The 16,950-nt window shown below is 45.7% G+C and overlaps 11 non-coding genes across 11 annotated transcripts; all 11 read right to left on the bottom strand.

Moving 5' to 3' along the window:
- Window positions 1-893: 893 nt before the first annotated feature.
- On the bottom strand, window positions 894-1,084 carry LOC146012446 (U2 spliceosomal RNA). The gene has a single exon (XR_014445610.1). It is a non-coding gene; the product is annotated as a U2 spliceosomal RNA (small nuclear RNA).
- Window positions 1,085-2,458: 1,374 nt separating this feature from the next.
- On the bottom strand, window positions 2,459-2,649 carry LOC146012444 (U2 spliceosomal RNA). The gene has a single exon (XR_014445608.1). It is a non-coding gene; the product is annotated as a U2 spliceosomal RNA (small nuclear RNA).
- Window positions 2,650-4,024: 1,375 nt separating this feature from the next.
- Window positions 4,025-4,215, bottom strand: LOC146012443 (U2 spliceosomal RNA). The gene has a single exon (XR_014445607.1). It is a non-coding gene; the product is annotated as a U2 spliceosomal RNA (small nuclear RNA).
- A 1,375-nt stretch (window positions 4,216-5,590) lies between these two features.
- Window positions 5,591-5,781, bottom strand: LOC146012442 (U2 spliceosomal RNA). Its single transcript, XR_014445606.1, has one exon. It is a non-coding gene; the product is annotated as a U2 spliceosomal RNA (small nuclear RNA).
- A 1,375-nt stretch (window positions 5,782-7,156) lies between these two features.
- Window positions 7,157-7,347, bottom strand: LOC146012441 (U2 spliceosomal RNA). Its single transcript, XR_014445605.1, has one exon. It is a non-coding gene; the product is annotated as a U2 spliceosomal RNA (small nuclear RNA).
- A 1,374-nt stretch (window positions 7,348-8,721) lies between these two features.
- LOC146012440 (U2 spliceosomal RNA) lies at window positions 8,722-8,912 on the bottom strand. The gene has a single exon (XR_014445604.1). It is a non-coding gene; the product is annotated as a U2 spliceosomal RNA (small nuclear RNA).
- Window positions 8,913-10,286: 1,374 nt separating this feature from the next.
- Window positions 10,287-10,477, bottom strand: LOC146012439 (U2 spliceosomal RNA). The gene has a single exon (XR_014445603.1). It is a non-coding gene; the product is annotated as a U2 spliceosomal RNA (small nuclear RNA).
- A 1,375-nt stretch (window positions 10,478-11,852) lies between these two features.
- Window positions 11,853-12,043, bottom strand: LOC146012438 (U2 spliceosomal RNA). The gene has a single exon (XR_014445602.1). It is a non-coding gene; the product is annotated as a U2 spliceosomal RNA (small nuclear RNA).
- Window positions 12,044-13,417: 1,374 nt separating this feature from the next.
- On the bottom strand, window positions 13,418-13,608 carry LOC146012552 (U2 spliceosomal RNA). Its single transcript, XR_014445712.1, has one exon. It is a non-coding gene; the product is annotated as a U2 spliceosomal RNA (small nuclear RNA).
- A 1,376-nt stretch (window positions 13,609-14,984) lies between these two features.
- Window positions 14,985-15,175, bottom strand: LOC146012437 (U2 spliceosomal RNA). Its single transcript, XR_014445601.1, has one exon. It is a non-coding gene; the product is annotated as a U2 spliceosomal RNA (small nuclear RNA).
- A 1,376-nt stretch (window positions 15,176-16,551) lies between these two features.
- LOC146012551 (U2 spliceosomal RNA) lies at window positions 16,552-16,742 on the bottom strand. The gene has a single exon (XR_014445711.1). It is a non-coding gene; the product is annotated as a U2 spliceosomal RNA (small nuclear RNA).
- Between the last annotated feature and the right edge of the window lie 208 nt (window positions 16,743-16,950).

Raw genomic sequence — 16,950 nt, 5'->3', positions numbered from 1 at the left:
TTTTGAGCCCATTCAGCAGCAGTAGTAGACAGTCAGATGGACAGGCATTCATGTGGCAGGACCCTTTGTGTGACATCACAATCTGCCCTCTATGACATCACAAGCTGCTCACTCGGAATCCGGCGGAACCTGACAGCCAGACAGTCACTTGGAACAGACAGGCAGACAGGACAGTCATGTGTAGGTGAGCTGGGTGGGCCAATGTTTTCTTTTATTGGCAGTTACCACCCAAATGATGGTCCGAAGAAGGTAAGTGATACTTTTTCTAAATCCCCCTCTCAATGATCATCAATTGTTGGGCTCGGCAAAAAAAAATGGAAGAGGAAAAAAAATTCCCAAAACAAAAGAGAGGAAAGAGGAAAAAAATTTCCCAAAACAAAAGAGAGAGAAAAGAGAGCGCAAAAAGAAAAGAAAAAAATATATAAGAGATCAAGAAAGAAAAAGCAAAAAAAAAACCAAGCCATTTCAAATGGAGAGGGAGGGGGGTCCAAAAATGCCATTGCTGTGATCCAGTTGATGTTTCCGTGGAAAGATCGTAGGTAAGTCACATAGTGTTTGCCTATTTTTTGGGAGGTCGCAGCGATTGATAAGTCATTTAATTTAGGCAGGCTTCCGGTCTTTTGGCTAGGCCGCATATGCTGATATCAAGTGTAGTGTCACGTAAAAATATTTAACTGCCTCGATTCCAGAAAGTACAATTCAAGGAGTCAAGAAATAGTCACAAAATGATACACTGGAGGCAGGATTTCAAAGTATTTATGCACAAGGGTTAAACCTTGAAGCAGCAAATGCATGCATTTCTAAATACAAAGTTAGTACAAAGGTGCACAAACAATTGATACTCCAAATTAAGTGCCAGGAATGGAAATAGTCTTTTTTTGGATAACAGATTAGGAAGGTGCACCGGTCCTGGAAGTACTGCAATACCAGGTCAATGCGTGGAGTGGACAGAGCAAGCTCTTCTTCCATCTCCCTGTTCTAAAAATCCATTTAATATATGGCCCCCAGATAGGGGGCGTATCAGATATTAAACTGATAAGAACAGATACTACACTTGATCTTAGCCAAAAGGCCGAGAAGCGATAACCCGAATGGGGTCCCAGCAAAGCGCGCGAACCGGAATTCGGCCACCAACACTGGTGCAGAAGAGATCAGCACCACGGACACATCTAACACACACACATCACTTCTATGTCGTTGCAGTCTGAAAGATACCTGGCTGTACGGCAGGTGTGAATAGGACTTGAAGTGCTGGACAGGGACCGGAGGACGAGTAGCCATCCAACTGATTTTGTGATTAGGTCGTCGGCGGGCGGGCAGGGTGCCTCAGCTGGGTAGGAGGCCAAATTTGCATGTGCTCCGCCCCGTCTGTTGACGTCGCGTCAACAGACACACACCCACTAGGCAGACGACCAACAGGCAAGCAGCAGCAGCCAGCTGTCTCCTCGCTCTTTGCTGCTGCATGCCTGTGTCCCTGACGAACTGCTGCTGAGTAAATCAATCAGCTAGCTGCTGCAGAGGAGAAGGAGGAATCTTGCACAATCAGGTGCAATGACGGCTTTCCTGTTTTGAGCCCATTCAGCAGCAGTAGTAGACAGTCAGATGGACAGGCATTCATGTGGCAGGACCCTTTGTGTGACATCACAATCTGCCCTCTATGACATCACAAGCTGCTCACTCGGAATCCGGCGGAACCTGACAGCCAGACAGTCACTTGGAACAGACAGGCAGACAGGACAGTCATGTGTAGGTGAGCTGGGTGGGCCAATGTTTTCTTTTATTGGCAGTTACCACCCAAATGATGGTCCGAAGAAGGTAAGTGATACTTTTTCTAAATCCCCCTCTCAATGATCATCAATTGTTGGGCTCGGCAAAAAAAAATGGAAGAGGAAAAAAAATTCCCAAAACAAAAGAGAGGAAAGAGGAAAAAAATTTCCCAAAACAAAAGAGAGAGAAAAGAGAGCGCAAAAAGAAAAGAAAAAAAATATAAGAGATCAAGAAAGAAAAAGCAAAAAAAAAAACAAGCCATTTCAAATGGAGAGGGAGGGGGGTCCAAAAATGCCATTGCTGTGATCCAGTTGATGTTTCCGTGGAAAGATCGTAGGTAAGTCACATAGTGTTTGCCTATTTTTTGGGAGGTCGCAGCGATTGATAAGTCATTTAATTTAGGCAGGCTTCCGGTCTTTTGGCTAGGCCGCATATGCTGATATCAAGTGTAGTGTCACGTAAAAATATTTAACTGCCTCGATTCCAGAAAGTACAATTCAAGGAGTCAAGAAATAGTCACAAAATGATACACTGGAGGCAGGATTTCAAAGTATTTATGCACAAGGGTTAAACCTTGAAGCAGCAAATGCATGCATTTCTAAATACAAAGTTAGTACAAAGGTGCACAAACAATTGATACTCCAAATTAAGTGCCAGGAATGGAAATAGTCTTTTTTTGGATAACAGATTAGGAAGGTGCACCGGTCCTGGAAGTACTGCAATACCAGGTCAATGCGTGGAGTGGACAGAGCAAGCTCTTCTTCCATCTCCCTGTTCTAAAAATCCATTTAATATATGGCCCCCAGATAGGGGGCGTATCAGATATTAAACTGATAAGAACAGATACTACACTTGATCTTAGCCAAAAGGCCGAGAAGCGATAACCCGAATGGGGTCCCAGCAAAGCGCGCGAACCGGAATTCGGCCACCAACACTGGTGCAGAAGAGATCAGCACCACGGACACATCTAACACACACACATCACTTCTATGTCGTTGCAGTCTGAAAGATACCTGGCTGTACGGCAGGTGTGAATAGGACTTGAAGTGCTGGACAGGGACCGGAGGACGAGTAGCCATCCAACTGATTTTGTGATTAGGTCGTCGGCGGGCGGGCAGGGTGCCTCAGCTGGGTAGGAGGCCAAATTTGCATGTGCTCCGCCCCGTCTGTTGACGTCGCGTCAACAGACACACACCCACTAGGCAGACGACCAACAGGCAAGCAGCAGCAGCCAGCTGTCTCCTCGCTCTTTGCTGCTGCATGCCTGTGTCCCTGACGAACTGCTGCTGAGTAAATCAATCAGCTAGCTGCTGCAGAGGAGAAGGAGGAATCTTGCACAATCAGGTGCAATGACGGCTTTCCTGTTTTGAGCCCATTCAGCAGCAGTAGTAGACAGTCAGATGGACAGGCATTCATGTGGCAGGACCCTTTGTGTGACATCACAATCTGCCCTCTATGACATCACAAGCTGCTCACTCGGAATCCGGCGGAACCTGACAGCCAGACAGTCACTTGGAACAGACAGGCAGACAGGACAGTCATGTGTAGGTGAGCTGGGTGGGCCAATGTTTTCTTTTATTGGCAGTTACCACCCAAATGATGGTCCGAAGAAGGTAAGTGATACTTTTTCTAAATCCCCCTCTCAATGATCATCAATTGTTGGGCTCGGCAAAAAAAAATGGAAGAGGAAAAAAAATTCCCAAAACAAAAGAGAGGAAAGAGGAAAAAAATTTCCCAAAACAAAAGAGAGAGAAAAGAGAGCGCAAAAAGAAAAGAAAAAAAATATAAGAGATCAAGAAAGAAAAAGCAAAAAAAAAAACCAAGCCATTTCAAATGGAGAGGGAGGGGGGTCCAAAAATGCCATTGCTGTGATCCAGTTGATGTTTCCGTGGAAAGATCGTAGGTAAGTCACATAGTGTTTGCCTATTTTTTGGGAGGTCGCAGCGATTGATAAGTCATTTAATTTAGGCAGGCTTCCGGTCTTTTGGCTAGGCCGCATATGCTGATATCAAGTGTAGTGTCACGTAAAAATATTTAACTGCCTCGATTCCAGAAAGTACAATTCAAGGAGTCAAGAAATAGTCACAAAATGATACACTGGAGGCAGGATTTCAAAGTATTTATGCACAAGGGTTAAACCTTGAAGCAGCAAATGCATGCATTTCTAAATACAAAGTTAGTACAAAGGTGCACAAACAATTGATACTCCAAATTAAGTGCCAGGAATGGAAATAGTCTTTTTTTGGATAACAGATTAGGAAGGTGCACCGGTCCTGGAAGTACTGCAATACCAGGTCAATGCGTGGAGTGGACAGAGCAAGCTCTTCTTCCATCTCCCTGTTCTAAAAATCCATTTAATATATGGCCCCCAGATAGGGGGCGTATCAGATATTAAACTGATAAGAACAGATACTACACTTGATCTTAGCCAAAAGGCCGAGAAGCGATAACCCGAATGGGGTCCCAGCAAAGCGCGCGAACCGGAATTCGGCCACCAACACTGGTGCAGAAGAGATCAGCACCACGGACACATCTAACACACACACATCACTTCTATGTCGTTGCAGTCTGAAAGATACCTGGCTGTACGGCAGGTGTGAATAGGACTTGAAGTGCTGGACAGGGACCGGAGGACGAGTAGCCATCCAACTGATTTTGTGATTAGGTCGTCGGCGGGCGGGCAGGGTGCCTCAGCTGGGTAGGAGGCCAAATTTGCATGTGCTCCGCCCCGTCTGTTGACGTCGCGTCAACAGACACACACCCACTAGGCAGACGACCAACAGGCAAGCAGCAGCAGCCAGCTGTCTCCTCGCTCTTTGCTGCTGCATGCCTGTGTCCCTGACGAACTGCTGCTGAGTAAATCAATCAGCTAGCTGCTGCAGAGGAGAAGGAGGAATCTTGCACAATCAGGTGCAATGACGGCTTTCCTGTTTTGAGCCCATTCAGCAGCAGTAGTAGACAGTCAGATGGACAGGCATTCATGTGGCAGGACCCTTTGTGTGACATCACAATCTGCCCTCTATGACATCACAAGCTGCTCACTCGGAATCCGGCGGAACCTGACAGCCAGACAGTCACTTGGAACAGACAGGCAGACAGGACAGTCATGTGTAGGTGAGCTGGGTGGGCCAATGTTTTCTTTTATTGGCAGTTACCACCCAAATGATGGTCCGAAGAAGGTAAGTGATACTTTTTCTAAATCCCCCTCTCAATGATCATCAATTGTTGGGCTCGGCAAAAAAAAATGGAAGAGGAAAAAAAATTCCCAAAACAAAAGAGAGGAAAGAGGAAAAAAAATTCCCAAAACAAAAGAGAGAGAAAAGAGAGCGCAAAAAGAAAAGAAAAAAAATATAAGAGATCAAGAAAGAAAAAGCAAAAAAAAAAACCAAGCCATTTCAAATGGAGAGGGAGGGGGGTCCAAAAATGCCATTGCTGTGATCCAGTTGATGTTTCCGTGGAAAGATCGTAGGTAAGTCACATAGTGTTTGCCTATTTTTTGGGAGGTCGCAGCGATTGATAAGTCATTTAATTTAGGCAGGCTTCCGGTCTTTTGGCTAGGCCGCATATGCTGATATCAAGTGTAGTGTCACGTAAAAATATTTAACTGCCTCGATTCCAGAAAGTACAATTCAAGGAGTCAAGAAATAGTCACAAAATGATACACTGGAGGCAGGATTTCAAAGTATTTATGCACAAGGGTTAAACCTTGAAGCAGCAAATGCATGCATTTCTAAATACAAAGTTAGTACAAAGGTGCACAAACAATTGATACTCCAAATTAAGTGCCAGGAATGGAAATAGTCTTTTTTTGGATAACAGATTAGGAAGGTGCACCGGTCCTGGAAGTACTGCAATACCAGGTCAATGCGTGGAGTGGACAGAGCAAGCTCTTCTTCCATCTCCCTGTTCTAAAAATCCATTTAATATATGGCCCCCAGATAGGGGGCGTATCAGATATTAAACTGATAAGAACAGATACTACACTTGATCTTAGCCAAAAGGCCGAGAAGCGATAACCCGAATGGGGTCCCAGCAAAGCGCGCGAACCGGAATTCGGCCACCAACACTGGTGCAGAAGAGATCAGCACCACGGACACATCTAACACACACACATCACTTCTATGTCGTTGCAGTCTGAAAGATACCTGGCTGTACGGCAGGTGTGAATAGGACTTGAAGTGCTGGACAGGGACCGGAGGACGAGTAGCCATCCAACTGATTTTGTGATTAGGTCGTCGGCGGGCGGGCAGGGTGCCTCAGCTGGGTAGGAGGCCAAATTTGCATGTGCTCCGCCCCGTCTGTTAACGTCGCGTCAACAGACACACACCCACTAGGCAGACGACCAACAGGCAAGCAGCAGCAGCCAGCTGTCTCCTCGCTCTTTGCTGCTGCATGCCTGTGTCCCTGACGAACTGCTGCTGAGTAAATCAATCAGCTAGCTGCTGCAGAGGAGAAGGAGGAATCTTGCACAATCAGGTGCAATGACGGCTTTCCTGTTTTGAGCCCATTCAGCAGCAGTAGTAGACAGTCAGATGGACAGGCATTCATGTGGCAGGACCCTTTGTGTGACATCACAATCTGCCCTCTATGACATCACAAGCTGCTCACTCGGAATCCGGCGGAACCTGACAGCCAGACAGTCACTTGGAACAGACAGGCAGACAGGACAGTCATGTGTAGGTGAGCTGGGTGGGCCAATGTTTTCTTTTATTGGCAGTTACCACCCAAATGATGGTCCGAAGAAGGTAAGTGATACTTTTTCTAAATCCCCCTCTCAATGATCATCAATTGTTGGGCTCGGCAAAAAAAAATGGAAGAGGAAAAAAAATTCCCAAAACAAAAGAGAGGAAAGAGGAAAAAAAATTCCCAAAACAAAAGAGAGAGAAAAGAGAGCGCAAAAAGAAAAGAAAAAAAATATAAGAGATCAAGAAAGAAAAAGCAAAAAAAAAAACCAAGCCATTTCAAATGGAGAGGGAGGGGGGTCCAAAAATGCCATTGCTGTGATCCAGTTGATGTTTCCGTGGAAAGATCGTAGGTAAGTCACATAGTGTTTGCCTATTTTTTGGGAGGTCGCAGCGATTGATAAGTCATTTAATTTAGGCAGGCTTCCGGTCTTTTGGCTAGGCCGCATATGCTGATATCAAGTGTAGTGTCACGTAAAAATATTTAACTGCCTCGATTCCAGAAAGTACAATTCAAGGAGTCAAGAAATAGTCACAAAATGATACACTGGAGGCAGGATTTCAAAGTATTTATGCACAAGGGTTAAACCTTGAAGCAGCAAATGCATGCATTTCTAAATACAAAGTTAGTACAAAGGTGCACAAACAATTGATACTCCAAATTAAGTGCCAGGAATGGAAATAGTCTTTTTTTGGATAACAGATTAGGAAGGTGCACCGGTCCTGGAAGTACTGCAATACCAGGTCAATGCGTGGAGTGGACAGAGCAAGCTCTTCTTCCATCTCCCTGTTCTAAAAATCCATTTAATATATGGCCCCCAGATAGGGGGCGTATCAGATATTAAACTGATAAGAACAGATACTACACTTGATCTTAGCCAAAAGGCCGAGAAGCGATAACCCGAATGGGGTCCCAGCAAAGCGCGCGAACCGGAATTCGGCCACCAACACTGGTGCAGAAGAGATCAGCACCACGGACACATCTAACACACACACATCACTTCTATGTCGTTGCAGTCTGAAAGATACCTGGCTGTACGGCAGGTGTGAATAGGACTTGAAGTGCTGGACAGGGACCGGAGGACGAGTAGCCATCCAACTGATTTTGTGATTAGGTCGTCGGCGGGCGGGCAGGGTGCCTCAGCTGGGTAGGAGGCCAAATTTGCATGTGCTCCGCCCCGTCTGTTAACGTCGCGTCAACAGACACACACCCACTAGGCAGACGACCAACAGGCAAGCAGCAGCAGCCAGCTGTCTCCTCGCTCTTTGCTGCTGCATGCCTGTGTCCCTGACGAACTGCTGCTGAGTAAATCAATCAGCTAGCTGCTGCAGAGGAGAAGGAGGAATCTTGCACAATCAGGTGCAATGACGGCTTTCCTGTTTTGAGCCCATTCAGCAGCAGTAGTAGACAGTCAGATGGACAGGCATTCATGTGGCAGGACCCTTTGTGTGACATCACAATCTGCCCTCTATGACATCACAAGCTGCTCACTCGGAATCCGGCGGAACCTGACAGCCAGACAGTCACTTGGAACAGACAGGCAGACAGGACAGTCATGTGTAGGTGAGCTGGGTGGGCCAATGTTTTCTTTTATTGGCAGTTACCACCCAAATGATGGTCCGAAGAAGGTAAGTGATACTTTTTCTAAATCCCCCTCTCAATGATCATCAATTGTTGGGCTCGGCAAAAAAAAATGGAAGAGGAAAAAAAATTCCCAAAACAAAAGAGAGGAAAGAGGAAAAAAATTTCCCAAAACAAAAGAGAGAGAAAAGAGAGCGCAAAAAGAAAAGAAAAAAAATATAAGAGATCAAGAAAGAAAAAGCAAAAAAAAAAACAAGCCATTTCAAATGGAGAGGGAGGGGGGTCCAAAAATGCCATTGCTGTGATCCAGTTGATGTTTCCGTGGAAAGATCGTAGGTAAGTCACATAGTGTTTGCCTATTTTTTGGGAGGTCGCAGCGATTGATAAGTCATTTAATTTAGGCAGGCTTCCGGTCTTTTGGCTAGGCCGCATATGCTGATATCAAGTGTAGTGTCACGTAAAAATATTTAACTGCCTCGATTCCAGAAAGTACAATTCAAGGAGTCAAGAAATAGTCACAAAATGATACACTGGAGGCAGGATTTCAAAGTATTTATGCACAAGGGTTAAACCTTGAAGCAGCAAATGCATGCATTTCTAAATACAAAGTTAGTACAAAGGTGCACAAACAATTGATACTCCAAATTAAGTGCCAGGAATGGAAATAGTCTTTTTTTGGATAACAGATTAGGAAGGTGCACCGGTCCTGGAAGTACTGCAATACCAGGTCAATGCGTGGAGTGGACAGAGCAAGCTCTTCTTCCATCTCCCTGTTCTAAAAATCCATTTAATATATGGCCCCCAGATAGGGGGCGTATCAGATATTAAACTGATAAGAACAGATACTACACTTGATCTTAGCCAAAAGGCCGAGAAGCGATAACCCGAATGGGGTCCCAGCAAAGCGCGCGAACCGGAATTCGGCCACCAACACTGGTGCAGAAGAGATCAGCACCACGGACACATCTAACACACACACATCACTTCTATGTCGTTGCAGTCTGAAAGATACCTGGCTGTACGGCAGGTGTGAATAGGACTTGAAGTGCTGGACAGGGACCGGAGGACGAGTAGCCATCCAACTGATTTTGTGATTAGGTCGTCGGCGGGCGGGCAGGGTGCCTCAGCTGGGTAGGAGGCCAAATTTGCATGTGCTCCGCCCCGTCTGTTGACGTCGCGTCAACAGACACACACCCACTAGGCAGACGACCAACAGGCAAGCAGCAGCAGCCAGCTGTCTCCTCGCTCTTTGCTGCTGCATGCCTGTGTCCCTGACGAACTGCTGCTGAGTAAATCAATCAGCTAGCTGCTGCAGAGGAGAAGGAGGAATCTTGCACAATCAGGTGCAATGACGGCTTTCCTGTTTTGAGCCCATTCAGCAGCAGTAGTAGACAGTCAGATGGACAGGCATTCATGTGGCAGGACCCTTTGTGTGACATCACAATCTGCCCTCTATGACATCACAAGCTGCTCACTCGGAATCCGGCGGAACCTGACAGCCAGACAGTCACTTGGAACAGACAGGCAGACAGGACAGTCATGTGTAGGTGAGCTGGGTGGGCCAATGTTTTCTTTTATTGGCAGTTACCACCCAAATGATGGTCCGAAGAAGGTAAGTGATACTTTTTCTAAATCCCCCTCTCAATGATCATCAATTGTTGGGCTCGGCAAAAAAAAATGGAAGAGGAAAAAAAATTCCCAAAACAAAAGAGAGGAAAGAGGAAAAAAATTTCCCAAAACAAAAGAGAGAGAAAAGAGAGCGCAAAAAGAAAAGAAAAAAAATATAAGAGATCAAGAAAGAAAAAGCAAAAAAAAAACCAAGCCATTTCAAATGGAGAGGGAGGGGGGTCCAAAAATGCCATTGCTGTGATCCAGTTGATGTTTCCGTGGAAAGATCGTAGGTAAGTCACATAGTGTTTGCCTATTTTTTGGGAGGTCGCAGCGATTGATAAGTCATTTAATTTAGGCAGGCTTCCGGTCTTTTGGCTAGGCCGCATATGCTGATATCAAGTGTAGTGTCACGTAAAAATATTTAACTGCCTCGATTCCAGAAAGTACAATTCAAGGAGTCAAGAAATAGTCACAAAATGATACACTGGAGGCAGGATTTCAAAGTATTTATGCACAAGGGTTAAACCTTGAAGCAGCAAATGCATGCATTTCTAAATACAAAGTTAGTACAAAGGTGCACAAACAATTGATACTCCAAATTAAGTGCCAGGAATGGAAATAGTCTTTTTTTGGATAACAGATTAGGAAGGTGCACCGGTCCTGGAAGTACTGCAATACCAGGTCAATGCGTGGAGTGGACAGAGCAAGCTCTTCTTCCATCTCCCTGTTCTAAAAATCCATTTAATATATGGCCCCCAGATAGGGGGCGTATCAGATATTAAACTGATAAGAACAGATACTACACTTGATCTTAGCCAAAAGGCCGAGAAGCGATAACCCGAATGGGGTCCCAGCAAAGCGCGCGAACCGGAATTCGGCCACCAACACTGGTGCAGAAGAGATCAGCACCACGGACACATCTAACACACACACATCACTTCTATGTCGTTGCAGTCTGAAAGATACCTGGCTGTACGGCAGGTGTGAATAGGACTTGAAGTGCTGGACAGGGACCGGAGGACGAGTAGCCATCCAACTGATTTTGTGATTAGGTCGTCGGCGGGCGGGCAGGGTGCCTCAGCTGGGTAGGAGGCCAAATTTGCATGTGCTCCGCCCCGTCTGTTGACGTCGCGTCAACAGACACACACCCACTAGGCAGACGACCAACAGGCAAGCAGCAGCAGCCAGCTGTCTCCTCGCTCTTTGCTGCTGCATGCCTGTGTCCCTGACGAACTGCTGCTGAGTAAATCAATCAGCTAGCTGCTGCAGAGGAGAAGGAGGAATCTTGCACAATCAGGTGCAATGACGGCTTTCCTGTTTTGAGCCCATTCAGCAGCAGTAGTAGACAGTCAGATGGACAGGCATTCATGTGGCAGGACCCTTTGTGTGACATCACAATCTGCCCTCTATGACATCACAAGCTGCTCACTCGGAATCCGGCGGAACCTGACAGCCAGACAGTCACTTGGAACAGACAGGCAGACAGGACAGTCATGTGTAGGTGAGCTGGGTGGGCCAATGTTTTCTTTTATTGGCAGTTACCACCCAAATGATGGTCCGAAGAAGGTAAGTGATACTTTTTCTAAATCCCCCTCTCAATGATCATCAATTGTTGGGCTCGGCAAAAAAAAATGGAAGAGGAAAAAAAATTCCCAAAACAAAAGAGAGGAAAGAGGAAAAAAAATTCCCAAAACAAAAGAGAGAGAAAAGAGAGCGCAAAAAGAAAAGAAAAAAAATATAAGAGATCAAGAAAGAAAAAGCAAAAAAAAAAACCAAGCCATTTCAAATGGAGAGGGAGGGGGGTCCAAAAATGCCATTGCTGTGATCCAGTTGATGTTTCCGTGGAAAGATCGTAGGTAAGTCACATAGTGTTTGCCTATTTTTTGGGAGGTCGCAGCGATTGATAAGTCATTTAATTTAGGCAGGCTTCCGGTCTTTTGGCTAGGCCGCATATGCTGATATCAAGTGTAGTGTCACGTAAAAATATTTAACTGCCTCGATTCCAGAAAGTACAATTCAAGGAGTCAAGAAATAGTCACAAAATGATACACTGGAGGCAGGATTTCAAAGTATTTATGCACAAGGGTTAAACCTTGAAGCAGCAAATGCATGCATTTCTAAATACAAAGTTAGTACAAAGGTGCACAAACAATTGATACTCCAAATTAAGTGCCAGGAATGGAAATAGTCTTTTTTTGGATAACAGATTAGGAAGGTGCACCGGTCCTGGAAGTACTGCAATACCAGGTCAATGCGTGGAGTGGACAGAGCAAGCTCTTCTTCCATCTCCCTGTTCTAAAAATCCATTTAATATATGGCCCCCAGATAGGGGGCGTATCAGATATTAAACTGATAAGAACAGATACTACACTTGATCTTAGCCAAAAGGCCGAGAAGCGATAACCCGAATGGGGTCCCAGCAAAGCGCGCGAACCGGAATTCGGCCACCAACACTGGTGCAGAAGAGATCAGCACCACGGACACATCTAACACACACACATCACTTCTATGTCGTTGCAGTCTGAAAGATACCTGGCTGTACGGCAGGTGTGAATAGGACTTGAAGTGCTGGACAGGGACCGGAGGACGAGTAGCCATCCAACTGATTTTGTGATTAGGTCGTCGGCGGGCGGGCAGGGTGCCTCAGCTGGGTAGGAGGCCAAATTTGCATGTGCTCCGCCCCGTCTGTTAACGTCGCGTCAACAGACACACACCCACTAGGCAGACGACCAACAGGCAAGCAGCAGCAGCCAGCTGTCTCCTCGCTCTTTGCTGCTGCATGCCTGTGTCCCTGACGAACTGCTGCTGAGTAAATCAATCAGCTAGCTGCTGCAGAGGAGAAGGAGGAATCTTGCACAATCAGGTGCAATGACGGCTTTCCTGTTTTGAGCCCATTCAGCAGCAGTAGTAGACAGTCAGATGGACAGGCATTCATGTGGCAGGACCCTTTGTGTGACATCACAATCTGCCCTCTATGACATCACAAGCTGCTCACTCGGAATCCGGCGGAACCTGACAGCCAGACAGTCACTTGGAACAGACAGGCAGACAGGACAGTCATGTGTAGGTGAGCTGGGTGGGCCAATGTTTTCTTTTATTGGCAGTTACCACCCAAATGATGGTCCGAAGAAGGTAAGTGATACTTTTTCTAAATCCCCCTCTCAATGATCATCAATTGTTGGGCTCGGCAAAAAAAAATGGAAGAGGAAAAAAAATTCCCAAAACAAAAGAGAGGAAAGAGGAAAAAAATTTCCCAAAACAAAAGAGAGAGAAAAGAGAGCGCAAAAAGAAAAGAAAAAAAATATAAGAGATCAAGAAAGAAAAAGCAAAAAAAAAACCAAGCCATTTCAAATGGAGAGGGAGGGGGGTCCAAAAATGCCATTGCTGTGATCCAGTTGATGTTTCCGTGGAAAGATCGTAGGTAAGTCACATAGTGTTTGCCTATTTTTTGGGAGGTCGCAGCGATTGATAAGTCATTTAATTTAGGCAGGCTTCCGGTCTTTTGGCTAGGCCGCATATGCTGATATCAAGTGTAGTGTCACGTAAAAATATTTAACTGCCTCGATTCCAGAAAGTACAATTCAAGGAGTCAAGAAATAGTCACAAAATGATACACTGGAGGCAGGATTTCAAAGTATTTATGCACAAGGGTTAAACCTTGAAGCAGCAAATGCATGCATTTCTAAATACAAAGTTAGTACAAAGGTGCACAAACAATTGATACTCCAAATTAAGTGCCAGGAATGGAAATAGTCTTTTTTTGGATAACAGATTAGGAAGGTGCACCGGTCCTGGAAGTACTGCAATACCAGGTCAATGCGTGGAGTGGACAGAGCAAGCTCTTCTTCCATCTCCCTGTTCTAAAAATCCATTTAATATATGGCCCCCAGATAGGGGGCGTATCAGATATTAAACTGATAAGAACAGATACTACACTTGATCTTAGCCAAAAGGCAGAGAAGCGATAACCCGAATGGGGTCCCAGCAAAGCGCGCGAACCGGAATTCGGCCACCAACACTGGTGCAGAAGAGATCAGCACCACGGACACATCTAACACACACACATCACTTCTATGTCGTTGCAGTCTGAAAGATACCTGGCTGTACGGCAGGTGTGAATAGGACTTGAAGTGCTGGACAGGGACCGGAGGACGAGTAGCCATCCAACTGATTTTGTGATTAGGTCGTCGGCGGGCGGGCAGGGTGCCTCAGCTGGGTAGGAGGCCAAATTTGCATGTGCTCCGCCCCGTCTGTTGACGTCGCGTCAACAGACACACACACCCACTAGGCAGACGACCAACAGGCAAGCAGCAGCAGCCAGCTGTCTCCTCGCTCTTTGCTGCTGCATGCCTGTGTCCCTGACGAACTGCTGCTGAGTAAATCAATCAGCTAGCTGCTGCAGAGGAGAAGGAGGAATCTTGCACAATCAGGTGCAATGACGGCTTTCCTGTTTTGAGCCCATTCAGCAGCAGTAGTAGACAGTCAGATGGACAGGCATTCATGTGGCAGGACCCTTTGTGTGACATCACAATCTGCCCTCTATGACATCACAAGCTGCTCACTCGGAATCCGGCGGAACCTGACAGCCAGACAGTCACTTGGAACAGACAGGCAGACAGGACAGTCATGTGTAGGTGAGCTGGGTGGGCCAATGTTTTCTTTTATTGGCAGTTACCACCCAAATGATGGTCCGAAGAAGGTAAGTGATACTTTTTCTAAATCCCCCTCTCAATGATCATCAATTGTTGGGCTCGGCAAAAAAAAATGGAAGAGGAAAAAAAATTCCCAAAACAAAAGAGAGGAAAGAGGAAAAAAAATTCCCAAAACAAAAGAGAGAGAAAAGAGAGCGCAAAAAGAAAAGAAAAAAAATATAAGAGATCAAGAAAGAAAAAGCAAAAAAAAACCCAAGCCATTTCAAATGGAGAGGGAGGGGGGTCCAAAAATGCCATTGCTGTGATCCAGTTGATGTTTCCGTGGAAAGATCGTAGGTAAGTCACATAGTGTTTGCCTATTTTTTGGGAGGTCGCAGCGATTGATAAGTCATTTAATTTAGGCAGGCTTCCGGTCTTTTGGCTAGGCCGCATATGCTGATATCAAGTGTAGTGTCACGTAAAAATATTTAACTGCCTCGATTCCAGAAAGTACAATTCAAGGAGTCAAGAAATAGTCACAAAATGATACACTGGAGGCAGGATTTCAAAGTATTTATGCACAAGGGTTAAACCTTGAAGCAGCAAATGCATGCATTTCTAAATACAAAGTTAGTACAAAGGTGCATAAACAATTGATACTCCAAATTAAGTGCCAGGAATGGAAATAGTCTTTTTTTGGATAACAGATTAGGAAGGTGCACCGGTCCTGGAAGTACTGCAATACCAGGTCAATGCGTGGAGTGGACAGAGCAAGCTCTTCTTCCATCTCCCTGTTCTAAAAATCCATTTAATATATGGCCCCCAGATAGGGGGCGTATCAGATATTAAACTGATAAGAACAGATACTACACTTGATCTTAGCCAAAAGGCCGAGAAGCGATAACCCGAATGGGGTCCCAGCAAAGCGCGCGAACCGGAATTCGGCCACCAACACTGGTGCAGAAGAGATCAGCACCACGGACACATCTAACACACACACATCACTTCTATGTCGTTGCAGTCTGAAAGATACCTGGCTGTACGGCAGGTGTGAATAGGACTTGAAGTGCTGGACAGGGACCGGAGGACGAGTAGCCATCCAACTGATTTTGTGATTAGGTCGTCGGCGGGCGGGCAGGGTGCCTCAGCTGGGTAGGAGGCCAAATTTGCATGTGCTCCGCCCCGTCTGTTGACGTCGCGTCAACAGACACTCACACCCACTAGGCAGACGACCAACAGGCAAGCAGCAGCAGCCAGCTGTCTCCTCGCTCTTTGCTGCTGCATGCCTGTGTCCCTGACGAACTGCTGCTGAGTAAATCAATCAGCTAGCTGCTGCAGAGGAGAAGGAGGAATCTTGCACAATCAGGTGCAATGACGGCTTTCCTGTTTTGAGCCCATTCAGCAGCAGTAGTAGACAGTCAGATGGACAGGCATTCATGTGGCAGGACCCTTTGTGTGACATCACAATCTGCCCTCTATGACATCACAAGCTGCTCACTCGGAATCCGGCGGAACCTGACAGCCAGACAGTCACTTGGAACAGACAGGCAGACAGGACAGTCATGTGTAGGTGAGCTGGGTGGGCCAATGTTTTCTTTTATTGGCAGTTACCACCCAAATGATGGTCCGAAGAAGGTAAGTGATACTTTTTCTAAATCCCCCTCTCAATGATCATCAATTGTTGGGCTCGGCAAAAAAAAATGGAAGAGGAAAAAAATTTCCCAAAACAAAAGAGAGGAAAGAGGAAAAAAATTTCCCAAAACAAAAGAGAGAGAAAAGAGAGCGCAAAAAGAAAAGAAAAAAAATATAAGAGATCAAGAAAGAAAAAGCAAAAAAAAAACCAAGCCATTTCAAATGGAGAGGGAGGGGGGTCCAAAAATGCCATTGCTGTGATCCAGTTGATGTTTCCGTGGAAAGATCGTAGGTAAGTCACATAGTGTTTGCCTATTTTTTGGGAGGTCGCAGCGATTGATAAGTCATTTAATTTAGGCAGGCTTCCGGTCTTTTGGCTAGGCCGCATATGCTGATATCAAGTGTAGTGTCACGTAAAAATATTTAACTGCCTCCATTCCAGAAAGTACAATTCAAGGAGTCAAGAAATAGTCACAAAATGATACACTGGAGGCAGGATTTCAAAGTATTTATGCACAAGGGTTAAACCTTGAAGCAGCAAATGCATGCATTTCTAAATACAAAGTTAGTACAAAGGTGCACAAACAATTGATACTCCAAATTAAGTGCCAGGAATGGAAATAGTCTTTTTTTGGATAACAGATTAGGAAGGTGCACCGGTCCTGGAAGTACTGCAATACCAGGTCAATGCGTGGAGTGGACAGAGCAAGCTCTTCTTCCATCTCCCTGTTCTAAAAATCCATTTAATATATGGCCCCCAGATAGGGGGCGTATCAGATATTAAACTGATAAGAACAGATACTACACTTGATCTTAGCCAAAAGGCAGAGAAGCGATAACCCGAATGGGGTCCCAGCAAAGCGCGCGAACCGGAATTCGGCCACCAACACTGGTGCAGAAGAGATCAGCACCACGGACACATCTAACACACACACATCACTTCTATGTCGTTGCAGTCTGAAAGATACCTGGCTGTACGGCAGGTGTGAATAGGACTTGAAGTGCTGGACAGGGACCGGAGGACGAGTAGCCATCCAACTGATTT

The sequence above is a fragment of the Crinia signifera genome, chromosome 6 (assembly GCF_055691185.1).
Source record: "Crinia signifera chromosome 6, ASM5569118v1, whole genome shotgun sequence".
Classification (NCBI taxonomy): Eukaryota; Metazoa; Chordata; class Amphibia; order Anura; family Myobatrachidae; genus Crinia; species Crinia signifera.
This window is presented reverse-complemented; position numbering and strand designations above follow the sequence as displayed.